Source organism: Myotis myotis, unplaced genomic scaffold, assembly GCF_014108235.1.
Source record: "Myotis myotis isolate mMyoMyo1 unplaced genomic scaffold, mMyoMyo1.p scaffold_m19_p_12, whole genome shotgun sequence".
Taxonomy (NCBI): Eukaryota; Metazoa; Chordata; class Mammalia; order Chiroptera; family Vespertilionidae; genus Myotis; species Myotis myotis.
This window is the reverse complement of record NW_023416316.1, coordinates 65,157,848-65,176,734: the sequence shown is the minus strand read 5'-3', so window position 1 is coordinate 65,176,734 and position 18,887 is coordinate 65,157,848. Positions and strand designations below refer to the sequence as shown.

The 18,887-nt window shown below is 45.9% G+C and overlaps 2 pseudogenes; both read right to left on the bottom strand.

Annotated features, from left to right (window-relative positions):
- Window positions 1-5,262: 5,262 nt before the first annotated feature.
- Window positions 5,263-13,693, bottom strand: LOC118666851 (annotated as a pseudogene).
- Window positions 13,694-15,391: 1,698 nt separating this feature from the next.
- LOC118666850 lies at window positions 15,392-17,278 on the bottom strand (annotated as a pseudogene).
- Between the last annotated feature and the right edge of the window lie 1,609 nt (window positions 17,279-18,887).

Sequence of the window (18,887 nt, the reverse complement as noted above, 5' to 3'; positions counted from 1 at the left end):
ACCTTGCTACTTACTGATTCTTATTTCTGAGTCAGAGCAAGTTTCCCATTTGCCTCTCTTTTCTGGATCTGTAAGACATATAGCAAAGGCTGATCCTGAATTTGGACAGGAATTCCACTTTTTGTGTATGGGGCTCTGTGCTGCCTCTTTGTGAAGGTCACGCGCTCTTGGGTATGAGCTCCTATTGCATGCTGTGTGTGTGTGTGGTGTGAGAAGGAGAAGCATCACCCTTTAGCCGCTCCCCATCCTGCCCCCCAAAAGTCCAGAACTAAGTGAAACAAAGAGAAAGAAACAGGGTGGGTAGGGGTGAGAGCTTTTTATTCTCTAGTTATGTGATAAACCAATCATATATCCTGTTGTTTAGATGGTTCACTTTTCCCCCGTGATATTCTTCTGGCTTTCATTCTTGGTCTCCTAGTGAGCTCAAAGTCAGAATAAAAGTGATGGCCATCATGAATGTATAAAATTTCAGTAGACAAACAGGAATTTAGAAAGATAATGAGGTATGGGTGGATGGAGGTGAACGGGAGGGGTTATCCTAGGTATTGGTAGACCCTGGGCATACCAATAATGTCGACAGATAACAGATGAAAGGCCTGCAGAGTGATTCCTTTTGGGTATTACATGCTATGTGTCTACAAAAAAATAAAAAGCACAGGATTTAAAAAATGTGCTATCCTATAAAAGGGAGGAATTTTTTCATATTACAGTCCTGCACTTTATTCGCAGGTGGAGAGAATGAAATTGATTTAGTTTAACACAACATTTGGACACTCTCCCTAACCTTACCTTTGTGTTGAATAATAGTTATATGAATATTACCTTGAAGCTGACCTTTGGGAACTGCTTTTCCTTAGTGAATATTTTTTCTAATTTTCTTCACGAGTATTTTAAAGTGAATTGCAGAAGGGAGGAAATTTAATTGCTCTATTTGTATGTTCTCCACTCACTGTGATATCTAGGGCAAAGGGGTGGGTTTTGTATAAGTCTAAAAGCTAATTTATAGCTACTGCTGATATTGACAACATGTGTTTGCAGCATGCGCACGTTCATACGAAAGTGCCCACGGGTGGGATGCCTTCTTCGATCTGGGAGAATTGGTATGAATGTGTCTCTCTCCTTCTTTAGGCTCCTTTGCTACGTTCCAAATCTTGAGTTGGGATTTCCTACCCCCTTTTTTCATTGAAAGAATAGCTGATGAGAGTGTCTGATATGGCACATTACCAGTTTGTATTTTTCTCCAGCCATTTGCTTCCTGGTGCAGATGCAGATGCAAATGCGGAGTGCATTCTTGTTCTCAATGAGGGCATCTCGGTGTGGAGGGAGGGGCTGCGCCTGAGGCCCTCTGAACGCAGGTTTTCTGCCTTCTGCTTTCAGGGTAATCACTGAGATGCTGGGTCACCGCCGCTGTGTTGGAGGTAATGGTCATTGTGTGGCAGGGGGAGGTGACTTGGTCCCGCTGCTGACTTGCCTTCCCGGGGACCCGTGCAGCTTTACTGCTGTGGGGACTCTTGTGCGTGGGAATCGAGCACCATGTTCAGTCGAGATACATGTACGGTTATTTCTGTGAGGCGTGAGTGTGAGGGCACTTAAATCATTTATTTTAAAAAATGCACACCAAACAGTGAGGTGAGGTCAGATGACAAATGGCCACGTTTGTTGCCTGGGGGTGGGCAGTCAAATGACAGAGCTTAGAGCTTCCCGGTTGTGGCGTTCGAGGCAGACTTTTGCCCGCTGGGATATGGGCAAAGGAAGTAGTAGCAAAGTAGTTGGCACTCTGGCAAAGGTAGAGGGTGGATCTGTTTGCAGACATTTGAAGGTTGGAGGGGGGCGCAGTGGCATTGTTTTAAAGACTTTCCCTGTAAAAATAACCTCACAGCAGCTGGACAGCGATGGCCTTTGGCTAACATGGAGGGTTAGAAACTGTAATGGATGTTTCCCTGTGAATTACACTGGAGTAGTTCCATTTTGGTTGTTTGCAGGAGTCCAATAATGCGATAGTTAAATGTGGACTAACCTCCCAGCTAGCTCCTCCCAGCACCGTTTTGGAAATCAATGGTCTAAGAAATGGGTGCTGTACAGGAAAGCATGTCCTAACTCTCCTCACCCCTAGCATCCACTGAATGACTTATTAAATAAAAAGTTACTGACACAGGATTGTGTTGATAAGAAAGAATAGCGCCTAAGAATGTGTTGACCAGAGCCAGCCTTGGTTCTGAGCATGTGCTTTTTTCCATGACCAGGTGGAATGAACCTCATGACTTTATTCACTAGCTCGGGTCTCACAGGTCCATTTTGGGGTGATGTGGTTCTGAGAGAGCCACTGTGATTTAGACATGTTTAAAAGGGCGTGTGCTACTGCAGGCAATGGACATGTCTGCTCTGGGTACCACCCATCCGGATGCATCCAGGGGCTGGTCATCTTTTCCATATCTCACACTGAAATACAACAGTGGGTTCAGTACCTGCCAGAGCATTTGAACTGATTCAGAGCATAACTTAAGCGGGACGAGAAAAGACTGGACCATCCATTCTCATCTCAAGCCCCGCTCTTTGCTGTGGGTAGGCCTCCTTGACCTCAGGAAAGGGCAAGAGTCTGGCTCTTTAAACTGAGTGCTGAATTTGGTGGTATCTATGTAGTGCTTGAGGAAATCGGAGGATTGGCGATTGAATATGAACTTGGGATAGTCCAAGTTGCTCTGGGGAGAGGAAAAGGCCTCAAAGGAACTTAATGCAGTAAAGAGTTTGGCTAGCCCTGGTCAGTGTGTTCAGTGGTCAGAGCATTTGCCCATGGATTTGGTCATGGGTTTGATTCATGGTCAAGGGCACATACCTGGGTTGCAGGTTTAGTCCCTGGCCATGGTCAGGTCTCATGCAGGGGTCAACTAATCGATGTGACACAATGATGTTTCTCTCTCTCTTTCTTTCCCTCCCTTCCTCCCTTCCACTCTCTCTAAAAATCAATGGAAAAAATATCCTCAGGTGAGGATTTAAAAAAAAAAAAAGAATTTGGGTAGCAAGGAAAAGGAAGGGAGGAAATTTATTTTGCTTCAGCAGCAAGGTAAGAGATACAGGTAAAAAGTCAGGGGGGAGGTCCAGAGAGAGCAAGGGACAGTAAGAAATGGGGTTGAAGACAAAGAAGATTAGACCTGATGTCTTGTGTATTAGAAGCCCTATAGGTGTCTGAATGGAGTCCTCTTGTGCTGAACATGGTATTCTGTAAATAAAATATTAACTTCTTGCAAACACACTTTGATTAGATATCTTTTTAGGGTAATAATTTTTTTTTTTTTTTTTTTTTTGCCATTTGGCGATATTTGTTTCATTATGCCTGTTAAAAACATAAGCAAGAAAAAGATCTAATTTGTGACATTTTGATGGTTGTCCAAGGGAAATTGAGAAAGATATCTTGCCAGCCCCCAGATTTCCCTCTTCTTAGTTTCCCTTCTCTGTGCTTTCTTCCTTTTCAGGCAGGTCATAGTTTTATGTCCCCACTCTTCTCTTTCCCATCACACCCTGCTCTCTGGAAAAGGGACTCTTATCTGCCACTCAAATGTTGTTTTAACTAGGGGCCATTTACCCAGAAGTTTGATCCCTCATAGAAGAATAATAATCCTTGTTATGCCTTGAGGACTGTCACTCATTGGGAATCAGGGAAGACAGAGATGTTGATGGGTCAGGGCCCTTTTCCAGAGACTAAGAATCATCCAAGTGAATGGCCTCTTCACCTATACTTTCTGCTCCCACTCTTTCCAATGTCCATGTGCTATTACAATGTATTTCTTCTTTTTTCTTCCAAGTTTGAGACCTTGGATTTCTGGGTAAATCCATTTCCTACCAAAGCTGCAAGAATCAGAAACTTCTTTGGAGCCCTTTCCCTAAAAACTGCTTCTGTCCATGGGTGAGGCTCAGGCATGACATGGCTGGGCCCTTTTCGGTACAACAGTCCTGTGATGAGCAACTTCCAATAGCCTGTCCACTAGACACCCAATTATGAACAGACTTATGAAAACATTTAAAGAACTGCACTGGGAGCCGAGAATAAGACATGGCCCATGCCCATGAGAGTTAGCCATGCAGATTTTGGAGATAGAAGCCAGCAACCTAATGCAGGAATCCTTTCTTGGCGATCCCAATGCTGGTTACCCATCTTGCTTGAGTCCCTTCCCACAACCTTCTCTTCATTGTTTTTTTAATCTCTTTTCCCCCCAAATAAAAATACTTTATTTTTGTCTTAGTTAGCAGCTACCATAAAACTATCTTGACCTTTAAAGCAAACTTTGCTCTTTCCTCAACCTCTTCTTTGGATCATGAATTCATTTAGAGCCAACGAGGGGGGTGAGGGGTGAGGGAGAAGCCAAACTGTGAAGAAAACAGGTATATTTCCCTTCGTAAAAATCAAAGCTAGAATGTTTAGCTCTTAAAATGTTTCCCCCAACTCGTGTCAGGTTGAGGGACTTCACTGTAGTGACTCAGGAAGGGGCAGTCTCCCTCCATCCAAATCACCCCCATCAGATAACACCTGTTGCCAAGAACCAAGCCAGAGGATTGGATGAGATGCCACATACAAGGAGGTTCCACAGTGTTCAGACCTTCATGTCTGGCACGAAGGAAACACACACACACACCTTAATTTGGGAGTGACAAAATAAATACTTCAGGGTCACTTACAATATACAACAAAAAAGGAAGGCTAAGGATCGGCTACCTCACGGCTATGGGCTCCACAGCACTCAGCACAGTTGTAACTGCTTCCCATGGCAAGCTCCTCCCTGCCTCCTCGTGAAGCACAAGGTCAAGGCGCTCCCATGGTCATCAGCACCACCATCCTACCTTCAAGAATCTCAAACAAGGATACAGGTTCACTTCTTCCTTTTGCATTTAGATAAGACTGCTGTTTACCGTACCAGTTTTATATGCTCTAGTATAGCTTCAAAAACTATAAACGCATTGAAATCAAAACATGAAATATTAGGAATTAAGAATAACACAGGGGCCAAAATCCATGGTGTGAGGCAGCCAGTGGCATAGTTTATATGCACGTCACCCCACTTCACCCTCTCCAAGGCTCAGGAAGCCAACAAGCAGCCACAGCAAGGCCTCTCCAAGACTCCGTGGTCATCATGGTCTAACAGCCAAGTCTGAAGCGGCAACTCAAACCAACACCAAGCGGGGCTGTTGTACCCAAAGAAGCCCCAGTGTCTTGTGTGATAGGATTTCAGGTCCCGGGAGACACTGGTGCCCTGCCGGGGTGGGGGTCCCTCAGCAGCAGAGTGATGCTGGAGATCCATGCTGACAGCTGCGCTTGGTCTGCGTGTCATCAAGGGTCTGCTGCAGTTCCTCATCTTCAAATTGCCCCTCCAGGCCTGGGGTCAGGGCCTTGGACTCCTCAGCCATCTCTGGACAAAGGTTGGCCAAACAGGCCAACTCCAACCTCCCAAGCTTCTCAAAAGCTGCGGGCACTGGCAATGGTCTCTCTGTTTCTGAAACGACTGAAAGGAGCTGTGTAGTTTAAAGGCTTCATGAAAGTTCCTGTTCGCCCTGCACTCTCATTCTGTTGCTTTCGATGCTCCAGAAGCCCGTGAACTTCTGAATTTAGAAATGTTTCGACTGCTTCAAACTCTTTGGGGAAGATGCGCTGTGAGGCGTCCTCCTTTAGGGCGCCACCCACCGCCATCGCCAAGCCGACACCGGTTTTTTAATCTTTTGTAGAACAGCTCCAGCCATGACAAATTCTCGCCTCAGACATGACACTAAAATCTGCTTTCTTGTAACTTCTTCCCATGGAGGAAATACATTCCTTTCCGCCGCCAGAGTCTTAGGTGAGAATATGGAGGCTCCATTATAAGCGGGGACATCCCAGGGATGCTCAATTATGGTCTTAGCTGCTGCAGTGGCCTGGATCTCCACGTTAGGGTCGGGCAAGATTCCAGAACAGGTCTGTAGGAACTCCATGCATTAGCTGGCCCCTCTGCACTTGTCCCAGTTATGGGATAGCCCAGGGTTCTTAGAAGAATGGAGTCACCTAAGAAGAAAAATGGAAGAATAGAAGGGCTTGGCTATGTAATTTCTTAGTGTGTCTATAACTATAACCTGGCCTGGGCTGGAGGGATGGGGTGCAACAATTCCCCAGGAGGAAGACATGTTAGTAGTCTTGAGGGGGAAAAATGTCAAAAGTGGGAGAGTGCTCAGTCTTATAGGCCAATGTGGTGCCCATGTAAGGATTCTAATTATAACCTTGTATTCACTATTGAATTTCTGAACCTTCTTTGCTCCCTGTGTCAGGTCACAGATATTCAGAAAAGATAGGGTTTGATAAAAGAGGGATGGAAGCATTTTTTTATTTTGTATCATGTGCTTTTGACCTTTAGATACCAAAGGTTATTGCACATGAAACACTATCCCAAGTCAGGGGCCGTCTGTAAGAAAAGACCAGGACTCATGTCATAGTTTGACGCCCATGCCAGGGGTCTGGCTCGTGATTTTTGTCTCTCCAGCTATCATAGTTGTCAACGGGGCCAAACTCTCCCGTGGGCCTAAGTTAGGTATTGCTTTCCAGTTTCTCCTCTCGTAGGCGATGCAATTGGCACTCCTGATTTTGATACCAATGGGAAAAAAGGAACTTGAGAAATTTGTATGCCTTCTAGTCCAAACCCTGCTGAGTCAAAGGTCCCCACTGATGGTCCATCTTACCCCTAACCTAGCTGGTCCTTTGGGGAAACTTGCCTTTACTGTTGAATTCAAGTCTATTTCCTCATCAATGCCCACAGAAATAGTGGTCTTTATTAAATAGATTGGTCTTTGGAGACCACACCCAAGAGTATTATCTGAAAAGGGGCTGTGGCTGAACCAATATTATTCCTTTACTGAGATGCTCCTTAGTGCTGGGAGAACTTTGCCTGATCCAACATGAGCCTCCTGGAATAACCTCATCCTGGGAGCTGGCTGAGAAGGGATCTTCCACGAGGAACTGTCTTCTTTCTGGAATGGTTCTCTTTTCCCTCTGTTCTGCCTAACTCTTGTGAGAAGTCAGTCTACTTCCCCCCTCTTATGTCATTCCAGGTCTTGAGCTTGGGAAAGAAGCATCATTCATTCATACATTCATTCACTACCATCTGGTTTCCTGTATCAGAGGAAATTCCCCATTATATAAAGAGAAGCCCAGAACCTGAATTCTTTCATATTGAAGAGGTCCTTTGATCCCCTCTTTTTATTCTCAGCTTGGTAATTCTGTCCCAAAACCCTGGAAAGGTCCTGAGGTTCCAATATAGTCTGAGCTGAACGGACATGTCTTCCTCCTGCAAGGAGCCATGCCGCCACTGGAGAATTGCTCTCCCTTTGGTTTTTTGCCTCTGTTATCTTTGTTGCTCTCTTCTTCTTCTTCAGATGCAAGCCTATGATTTGAACAAATCTGGCTATTTGATGTTTCAGCTCATTGTCTTTAGTACATGTTGAATACTCTTGGTTCTAGAACCCACCCCTATATAGGTACTCCATAGAGATCCCTGAGTGGAATCCAACTGGCCAGGCCTTCTCTCTGGTTGTGCTGCAGCTCCATCAGGGAGTGGAGTCTGAGCAGAGGAGGGGTACCTCTCACACCTTTTTCCTCAGGAATTGTTTCTATGCCAGGTGCTGAGCTGTGCAGTATTATATAAGCAGTCATTCCCTGTCCTCCCTGTAGCTCCTGTGAACTTCAACATCTCCCCTTGGAGGCTGCCATTGGCCATCTGAGGCCTTTTCCCAGGAATTCTGAAGTTCTTCACAGCCCCACATTCTGAGCATCTTCCAAGGAGTGTCTAGGGCAGTTGTTCAGCAAGGCTCACATCTCCTTGAGCTGCTGATTGTTTAAAACATTTTTTTTTCTATTTAAGATTGGCCTTAATATTATCAGCAAGTTAATTTAACTTAAATATAAAGATTTGGCATTGATCCTGTAAGAGGAAAGCAGGTGAATATGAATAAGTTCTTACTGCTGCTATGAGTTCTGCTGACAATTCAGGCATCAGAGGAATTTCAGCCCTGACTCTGAATATATAGGGACCTATTTCTCGTCATCCTTTGGAATGCCTAGATTTATTGTGCATCAACCTTGTGGTCTAGTTCTGATCCCTTTATATAAAACTAGAGTCCCAATGCATGAAGATTCATGCAAGAATAGGCCTTCCTTCCCCTGGCTGCCAGCACCAGTTTCCCTCTGGCACCCAGGACCCAGGCCTTCACTCTGGCTGTCGCTTCCCGCCTTCACTCCAGGCCGGGCACCGCCTCCTGCCTTGGCTCCAGGGTCAGGCGTGTGAAGTGACAGTCAATTTGCATATCCCATCTTTATTAGATAGGATAGAAAGAGTATATCAGAGACTAGTTTCTCACTCAGATTATACCTGAGTTGCTGGCCTCATACCTGAGACCAAAGGAAGTCGTTCTAAATATCATATTTTAGGGCTTCTTCCCATTTCTGGGCCACATTTTTCCTTCTGCTAATAACCTCATCCTATTTGCTCTCTTGATGGAGGCAAGAAGAATGATCCAGACCCATTTCTAAAATGTCTCATTTTTTGATTGACATGCATGTATCGCATGACTCATCAAGGGAGGATTCCCAAAATAAGCTGGGGAGAGAATCCTATTGGAACCAGGTCCAGAATGAGTGGCTTTCAACAATAAGTGGATTCCTGGATACTTTGGACATGGGAGAAATTTCTAGTGCAGTCTCTTGCCACTGGAATCTTCTTCACTTGGTCTCAAAAATGAGAAGCAGCCTTCTCATCTCTCTGCACTGGAAATGGAAGTGGTACCTTTGGCCTTGGAAAAGGAGGGCACATTCCAGGATCTGGACTCCAGATTTTCCTTTCATGTTCTTTTGTCTTAGAAACATTTTGCCCTGGATATGGAGGCATTTCAATCTCACTATGTTTGGTGTGACCATTTGATGTCATTCTGTGACATCTGGAGCAGGAGGCTAGTAAGTCATGTCTCTATCCTCTGACAGTCACACCTCTACCTTTGGGCTATGCTGGGAAGGCTCACACAAAGAGAATCAACACTTGCATGCTTCACTCCACAGCACTGGCTTCCTGCCTTCCTGGTAATGATGAGGTCTTCGTCTTGATTGGTTCTTCTTTCAGGTCCATCTGACCTGTCACTTGATGGAACAGGTTAGAAGAGCAGGCAAAGCCCTCACTGACTAGGAACTGAGAGGGAACCAGTAGTTAGCACCTTTATCATGGAAGTGGTATCCAAGCATGTAGATGGGGGTCACTGAGGCCACTGTCCAGGGTGACCTGCCAGGGTTAGAGCAGTGATTTCACAGGTGCTCTTACCTTGATGTCTTCCTCTTCCTTGTGGGGCTCACTGGTTTTAAGAAAGTTTGTGGTGGAATTTTCCTCTTTTCAGGGAGGTAAATCTGTGATAGTCTCCTCCTAAAATGACTTGATATATTGTAGGCCACACCAGCCTTCATCATCTACCTCAACTGATGCAGTATGTATCACTGGGTCTTTTCTTTTTGGAGTGCAATTAGAAAGGATGTCCAGAGGCCATAACTTGAGAAGCAAGTCAGAAAGATGAATTCCTCTTCTCCTTTGGGTTTGGATTTTGGATATAGGCTGAATTCCCTAGTCAGCATAAGAACCTTCTTCTCCCTGTCTCAAAGTTTCTCAAGCAGAGAATAGCTACTTTTTGAGATCAATCAGCCTCATATTTTTTGAGTGCCTGTTATGTGTGAGGTACTATGTTTGGGCATTTTATTTGTGGCATTAACCTCTGGTGATCCTCATCATGCCTTCATTCCAAAGATTATTGGGGAGATGGAACATTCTCTTCCATTCTCTGTGTTCGATCTTCCATTATGGTGGTCTCCACCCTAGGAGCCTGGAATATTCTCCTTGGCACTACAGATATAACGACGAGGAACATTTCAATAAGCCCTTCAGTGTGCTTTATTCTGTGCTTTATTCCGCCTTCTCCCCTACCTCTTCCTTCTCCAACCATCAATTGTAGATCACTTGTTTTAATTCAGATATTGTTAATTGCTCTTTGGGAGTGCTTCAGCCCTTCTTAGCATTTGTTTTTAAATGACTACTGCCCCTTTGTAGTTATGTTCCTCATTATCTAGTATAGAATTATCCTTTTTCTTGCCCATTCTCACCTATTAGCCTTACCCTGGATCCTCCAAGGCATTTACTCACAAACTAGTCTCCAGTGAAGCACTTTTTCTCTCAAGAGAGTACTGATCCCCTGAACTCTTAAGGCCAGTGCCTCATATCCATCTGTCCTCTGTAATGGTCTCCTATAAAAACTTAAGTTTTGATCAGGAAACATGAAGCTGCCAGAGCCTGTCAGTGATATTCACATGGCCCCTATTACCCAACCACTTCTTGGGCTCTACACTACCCTGTTTCAATCTTCAGGACTTCCTACCAATGGGTCTTGATTTTTATCATCTGAAATATGAAGGACTGGACTGAAGATTATTATATACTAGAGGCCCAGTGCACAAAAATTTGTGTACGGGAGGGAGGGGTCCCTCAGCCCAGCCTGTGCCCTCTAGCAGTCTGGGACCACTCAGGGGATGACCACCTGCTGGCTTAGGCCCACTCCCTGGGAGATTGGGCCTAAGCTGGAAGTCAAACATCCCATCGGCAGCCCAGGAGCCCTTGGGGGATGTCCACTTGCCAGCAGAGAGCAGGCTTAAGCTGTGGTCGGACATCCTTAGCACTGCTGAGGAGGTGGGAGAGGCTCCTACCACCACCTCTGTACTGGCAGCCGTCAGCCTGGCTTGTGGCTGAGCAGAGCTCCCCCTGTGGGAGCGCACTGGCCACCAGGGGGTAGCTCCTGTATTGAGCATCTACCCCCTGGTGGTCAGTGTGTGTCACAGTGACCAGTCATTCCCAGTCATTCTGCTGTTAGGGTCAATTTGCATGTTACTCTTTTATTATATAGGAGTGCCTGGCCAGTCTGGATGAGGGGCTGATGGCTGTTTTCAGGCTGGCTAAGCCCTTTCAGGGTAGGGTCCCCCCCTGAGGGGGGGGATGATGGCTGTTTGCAGGATAGCCACAGCCCCTTCAGTGTGGGGGTCCCCACTGGGGTGCTTGGCCATCCTGGGTGAGGGGCTGAGGGCTGTTTTCAGGCTGGCCACAGCCCCTTCAGGGTGGGTGGGGGGGTCCTGCTGGGGTGCCTGGCCAGTCTGGGTGAGGGGCTGAGGGCCGTTTTCAGGCTGGCTAAGCCCCCCAGTGGGGACCCTCACCCCATGAGGGTATGGCCAGCCTGGGTGAGGGGGTGATGGCTGTTTGCAGGGTGGCCACAGCCCCCAGCCACCCAAGCTTCCAGTGGAGGCTGGCTGGAAGCAGGTATTTGGGATTTATTTGTCTTCTATAATTGAAACTTTGTTGCATGAGCGGAGGCTACAGCTGGCTCAGGACAGGCAGGAAGCTTGGCTTCCTCCATCGCCAGGGCAATCAAGCCTCCTGCTTGCTCCAGCTTTGTGGCTGCCGGCCGCCATCTTGGTTGGGTTAATTTGCATATAGTTGCTCTGATTGGCTGGTGGGCATGTCTTGGGGCATAGCAAAGTTATGATCATTTAGCATCTTTGTCTTTTATTAGTGTAGATTTCCCTGTTTGCTTCCTGGGTGGTCCCTGGCCATAATGGAATTTAAGGAAGCAGCCTAACAGCACCTTACTTTCTGCTTGGGGCACACTATTTTACTGGCCATGAATGTCAGGCACAAGCCCCTGCTGTGTTCATTGTTGGAAAAGGGCCCTCAAGGTGCAGGTACTGGAGGCTGTGTAAAGCTCTGTAAATGCTCAGGCACAGTTAGTCTTTCTGAAGGACAACAATGGTCATCCTTGTGGCCCTCTACATTACACTTTGAATGCCAAGATTTCCCCACTTTTGGAAAACTTGGTCCGAAGGTGTCTTAACTACTTCTTGTTGGCTTATGACTCACAATCATTTTTTTTTTTTTTTTTTGGAGGCACTTCCTCTTGGTAGAGCTCTGTGAGCAGTGACATGAATGGCTTCTGGGAAGTCTCCTCACATGAGGGTGCACTTGTCCTTGTGGCTGGTGTGTTTTTGACTTTCAGACAATTATTTGGTAATGATCTACCTCCAACTGGGATGATTTCCGCTTGCCACACACACTTAGCAGTTTTCATGGGAATAAAATGAGGGGAAATTCTCAAAGTTCATCCATTCTGAAGGTTACCAGAACAGAGCCTGAGGATTCTGTGGCTCAAATGAAAACGAATTTTCCATATTCTGGGGGGAAGTTCCCTTTTACCAATGGTATCTCTTCCATGGAGAACATTTTCATGTTCTAAACCACTGCTGAATATATACTTGGATAACTTCTTGGCATTAGGAAAGAAAGGCCTTTGACTTACTCTCTCTACCTTCCCTCTAGTCCTTTGAGCCACATTGTGTGTATCACGGTTCAGATGCTCTTTCCCTTCACTCTTGCCTCCGGAGCTTTGAGGGAATTAGAGTCACATTTATTTAGGCGCATTATGCAGCCACTACTCTGGCTAGAAGATAGAGTGCCAGTGGGGTAGAGTTCAAATATGCGTAGGAAATTGCCCATACTCAAGAACTTAGAAGCTGCAACATTAATGTTTTCAGGCTTCTGAAACAGTCCTTTCTCAGTGGCTTTAGTTGTCACAGACCTGTTCAAAGTTCTCATATCAACTTTTGCACTTTTTCTGGGTTGCCATGGGCACAACCATGATGCTTTTATACATGTGCTCCGTATCCTCGGGTCTTGTTTTTTTCTTCAGATTGGGGTTTGATATTTTTTAATTTTTAAAGTTGGTAGCCTTGTGTTTTTTTTTTTTATTATAAGGCTAAAACATTACCATTTGGAGAGATCAGAAAATACAGATGAGCAAAAAATAAAATAATTGAAACCTATGTGTATGTCTTTCTAAGCCTTTGTCCTCTCTCTTTGATGGTATTTCTCCAGAATTTTAGTGCACATCAACTACTGTTTGGTAGAAATGTGATCACAACCATTTATCCAACCATTATCATTCTCCATAGAAGGTACCTTGGGCATCTCACTTAAACCGTCTGTGTTCAGTGTCTTGCTCCATTCACCCCCGGCTCAGCATTACCAAAGTCCTATTATCGGGGACATCGCCATCTAATCCGCTCTTTAAGTCTGAGCCACCTGCGTGCAGTCTGAGAGTCAGGCTGATAGCCTCTGCTCCAATGAGGCCATCAGGCTTTGCAATTCTATGTCACAAACATCTCTGGAGTTTACTCGGCATCCTTACTTTTAGCCTCTTTTTAAGCCTTCACTAAATCTCACCTGGATGACCTTGACTCCAGCCCCTACTCCAAGCTACCCAGTTTCCACACCCTGTCAGAGTTATTTTTCTAAGGGGCAGATATGATCCAGATATCCCTCTGCTTAAAACCCTTCACAGGCTCCCCATTGTTTACAGGATAAAAATCCAGACTCCTTAGCAAAGCCTTTAATGATGTGACTCCTGAATTGCTCTCCTTTCTTACCTCTTGTTCCATCACCCCTCATTCCGTGAACTTTGGACCCACACTTACCACACCATGTCTCCAGGTTTTTGTGCCTTCTGTTCCCTTTCATTGGGGTGCTCTCTACCTTTGTCCATCCTAGGCTAACTTCCATGTGCCCTTCTGCAGTTACCGTCCCTCAGCTACCCAGACCCCTTCTTGGTCTATCATTTACGTGACTATCTTCTTCACCCGGCTTGTAGCCCATTCTGCTGGAGGTGGCCAAGTGACTTAGTGATTCACTCAGTAATAGAAACAGACCAGGTTATTTTAGCCATTGCTAACAAAAGCAGGAGGCTCTCAGACAGAGTGAACATAGGGCCCTGCATCACCAGAATGCAGGTGAATGGCCATCACCCTTTTCTAGGTATCCTCAGACTGTGTACTAGGCTTTATGACCTTATGAAAAGCCGTTGCCTTGTTCCAAAAAGAGTTTAAGGTGTCACACAGAAATGAGGTACTATAACAGAATGAGGTATACATGAAATTTAAAAAAGATTATTTAAAGAACTTGTGCCGAAGGGAAAACAAAGGTTATAGTAACCTGAAACCAAGAGATACCGCTTGGTAGAATGAATACTGCTGCCTCATTATAGATTTACTTGAGGGAAGCCACATACAGGGGTGGGCAAAAGCAGGTTTACAGTTGTTTGTATGGAAAAAGTCATGCTGGTTATCCTATCTAATAATAGACAAACAGGGTAATTGACTGTACCTTCGCTACACCTCCCATTGGCTAGTCAGCGAGATATGCAAACTAACCACCAACAAAGATGGCGGTTAATTTGCATACATAGGCGCGAAGTGGTGGAGTGAAGACTGAAGGCAGCTCCGGCCAGAGGGAAGGCCTGGGTCCTGGGTGCCAGAGGAAAACCAATGCCGGCAGCCAGGGGGAGGGAAGGTGTATTGCATGATTCATGCAACAGGCCTCTAGTGATTATTATAATAGCTTTATGAACTCAGAAGAATGTCACATGGCACAGTGCACTTAGGTACAATCTCGTAAGTGCTCAGATTGGTGGTCTCTATTATATGTGTTTGAAGTCTGCTTGCCATATTTAAGCACACTTCAGCACAGAGTTCTTTGTCATCAATTTCTTTTCCTTTTCTTTTTTTGAAATGAAGAGGTCAAATGTTTTTGTTATTAAACTTTCTTATTTTCCTGCACAGCTGCTGCTTCACTGTATAAAAATAGCACCAGCAAACTCAGCATATTGCAAAATTAAGGTGGTATTGTTCATCATCTAACACCGACAACTAACAGAAACTTTTCTCCACTGCCAGTTATTTTCAATGGAAATATCGTTAAGCATTTTGATCCAAATCCAGAGACGAATGTAAGCAAGGTACAATATTATATAAGGCTCAAGAGAACAATGTTACCCTCGAAATACCTAATTTTTATAACTAGATTTTACCACAGATAATTTCAGGAATTCTCAATACTATAATTATAGTCCAGCTTCAAAATCATAGGGTGTTGTGGAAAAGATGCATGTTGTGTTTATCTGCAATCATTAAGAAGTTAAAGGGCATTTTCTTCCAATAGCATCGTTGCAGGTTTTTTTTCCATTATTATTACTAAAAATTGCTATTTCAGATCTTCTATCCAGACCTGGCCAGTGTGCTCAGTGGTTGGATCATCAGCCTGCACACTCGATAACCAGTCAAGGGCACATAGCTTGGTAGCAGGTTCATTCCCATGTGTAGGAGGCATCTAATTGATGTCTCTCTCATATCAATGTTTCTCTCTCTCTAAAAAAAATCAATGGGTTAACAACAATAACAACAAAATTCTTCTATCCACCACTAGTTTAAGACAACTATGCTTGGTCAAGTTGTTTCATACTTTATTTAGGGGTTCCATTTTCACTCCTCAATAGCTTTTATGTATTTCTCATATGCCTCTTCACTCATTGGTACATCTAATTCTGAAGGGCCACTCAGTGTCATCTTGATCAGCCAACCATCTTCCCAACAAGATTTGTTGACAAGTCCTGAATTTTCTGCAAGAGCTTCATTAATTTCAGTAACTTCTCCTGACAGAGGAGAATAGAGTTCACTAGCAGCTTTCACACTTTCCAAAGCACCAAACACATCTTGTTTGTTCAATTGTGTCCAAGTTTCAGGCTGACGACACTAAGTAATATCTCCCAAAGTTTCCTGTGCAGAATTGCTGATTCCCACTATCCTAATCCCATTGCCTGTGAATTTACCCACGGAGGGCACACTGGGGCTGGTGTGCAATGTCCAGACAGCACCTGCTCTCAGGTCTCAGGGCCTCGGTGCCCAAGGCAAGGCGGGCGCCCACGTGGTGTGCAGGCTGCAGGCCACGGCCAGCACTCTCAGCGCCACTCAGAGCACCGTGTTTACAGGAGTGCCACTCTCATCAATCTCCTGACTTGCTTCTCCAGGGCAGTGAATCACATGGTGGTAGGCACTGCTGTGATCATCACCACAAACCTGGGATGGAGACCCTTTAGGAAGAGTCTGAGATGTTAACCAAGTTTCATAGCTGCCAGTTAGATGGAGCTGGGCCTGGTAGGAGGAGAAGTTGGAGGGGTTTGTCCTGGGTCCTCAAGACCTTTTAGGTGGTTGGGTGTTTCCTATTGAGTGGGGGGTTTTCCCATGCCCTGCAGTCTCCTATGCCTAGACTTGAGTTATTCCTGGACCTATATTTTGTCCTGGTTGCAAAAGCTCCACCTGGTGTCTTCTGAGCCTGAGTCCTCTTTCCCATGACCTGGTTTCGGTCATCTTGCGGGGGACATAGAAATTAGAGCCAGACTTGGAGTGGATTTCATTTATTCAACGATCCACTCCGTGCCAGTGACTGTCATATACACCAAAGGTGGCATAAAGGGTACATGTGGAAAGAAAACCTGAGTAGGCATTGTGCCTGAGTAGCTGTGTATACACATATCTTTCTCTGTGGTAACTTCATTCCAGTCTTCTCGTGGTACAAAGACGGAAACCAAACCCCCAAAGCCAGTGCTGATCCACGAGTGGGATGTATCCTCTTGGGCTTGTGCGTATCCTTTATGATTATACAGGAACTTGCAGGGCTCTGGGATTCCAGACCCAGGATGTGAACCAGCTGGCCCTCATGCCAGGCAGACGGGTTCTCACTGGTGGGTGGCGCAGGTATTGGGGGAACCCCATGGAGCCTCCTGCTGATGGACCTCCCTGCTTGCTCTGTCTAGGGCTTGTGGGCCTACGTGGAGGGTTTCATCTTGCTCCTGGTGCCTTTGTTTCTTGCTCACAAAGTAGGCAGCTCCCTCATCCGTGGAATGAAGATGGAGATAGTGACTTTGGTTCTTATAAAAGAGGACCTCACTGAGGGTTGGCTTCTCCCAAGATGATCTGGTATTCTCACCCTTTGTGAGGACAGTGGGTAGTCTGAATGGAGATGTTTCCATCCTGGCATAACTGGTATGGCTGTTGGATCTTGGTGAAGGTGTGGTGACTAGCGTGGCACCCGCTCCATTTCAGAGCACCCCCTGCTCTATTTTGGCTCAAGTACTTAGCAGTGACATGTTATGAAGACTATCCCAGTTATAATGAGCAGAGCAAGGATTATGGGACAGATACAGAAGGCCACCAAGGCAGAAAGCCCGCATGCCTAGCAACCAGCAAAACTGGAAAACAAGGACCTCCTCCCCAGGATGACCTTTCTTCCCCTGGGATGTGGTTGGTCTGCAGTTTAACCCCCTGACCTTTCATGTTGCTGGTCATGTGGCTCAGGCCATCCCCTGGCATATTGCTAGTCATATAGTTTTAGACCCCCTTAGAGGGGAAACAAGGAGTCAGAGAATAGATTCACATGACTCCCTTACGATCCCTTGCATGACACTCCCCTAAGCTTTGGTTTCTCAGGACAGTAAAGTTACGACCCACATCAAATAATCTTAGGAACAAAGCCTCAGGTCTGTTGACACCAGAGGCAGAGCTCTGGTCAAACAGGGATGGCATTTAGGACTCAGTTGTGTTTCAGCTCTAGGCCCAGAAAAGCAGTAAAACCACATGGAGTGACGCCATGGCTGACATCAGGACCAGGTGCGTGACTGGTCACCCCTACCCTAGCACCGACCAATGAGTGGAATCCACAGCCCTAAAAGGACACACCTGGAGAGCTTATAAATATTCTATTGAGATCCCCCCCTCCCCTCGCAAATCTCCCCTAAAATTCCTGGCTTTAGAAAACAGATAAAACCCCTCATGATAAAGGAAGCCCGTGGGGGCTCCCACTGGAGCACACATCTTTCCTCCATCTTTCTCAGGCACATATCTCTGTTCTCTCTCTCTCTTTCTCTCTCTTTCTCTTAAATGCCAAGGGTCTCAGTGACACTCACAACCAGGGGAGCAGTGAGCAGAGGCAGCTCGTCCTGGGCTAACCCTCTGAACCTGTCTCCAAGGGACCCTTTCGCTGACTTCCCATTGAGCTAACAGCAGCCCTGCCTTGGTTCACTTCTCTCCCTGTGACGTATTTCTCACTGATTCTATGCCACCCTGAATGGTTCACTTCTTTCCTATAATATTTCTAGAAGGCCAAAGCAGAGCATTGCCTAGGCTCTCTCCTTTTGCTTGTTCCATCCCAAGCCCTTTCTTTGTTTCACTGTCCCCAGTGTTAATAAACATACTTTCAAAGTCACCTGGACTTATGTTGTGAAATCTTTCCTGCACAAAGTCAAGAACCCACACACTATGGGTTGGCCCAAGGCAGACCCGCCCAGCCTGAACCCTTTCTGACACCAGGAATTGGTCTTGAATGGAGCTAGTTGACTTGTCTTCATCATCCTCTTGATATTGATGATGTCCTTTGTCCTGACACATCCCAAACTGATAGTGTATACTAGAGGCCCAGTGCATGAAATTTATGCACTGAGCGGGGGAGGGGAGGTCCCTCAGCCCAACCTGCGCTCTCTCACAGTCCAGGACCCCGTGGGGGATGTCCGGCTGCCAACTTAGGAGTGGGTCTAAGCCGAAAGACATCCCTCTCGCAGTCCATGACCCCTCACTCCTTACCGCTCACCTGCAGCAGAGGCAGGAGAGGCTCCCGCCATGACCACTGCGCTTATCAGCCGCGAGCTAAGCTTCTGGCTAAGCGGAGCTCCCCCTGTGGGAGCACACTGACCACCAGGGGGCAGCTCCTGCATTGAGCATCTGCCCCTTGGTGGTCAGTGCATGTCATGGCAACTGGTCATTCTGCTTTTCGGTTGATTTGCATATTAGGGTTTTATTATATAGGATAGTTAAACCTTGTCTTACCTTGTGTTATTTGCTCCAAAAGGACTGTACCTATAAGTTGGAGAACAGAGACCTGCAGGTCCTGCTAAGAGGAACACTCTCACTAGGGATTATAGAGTTG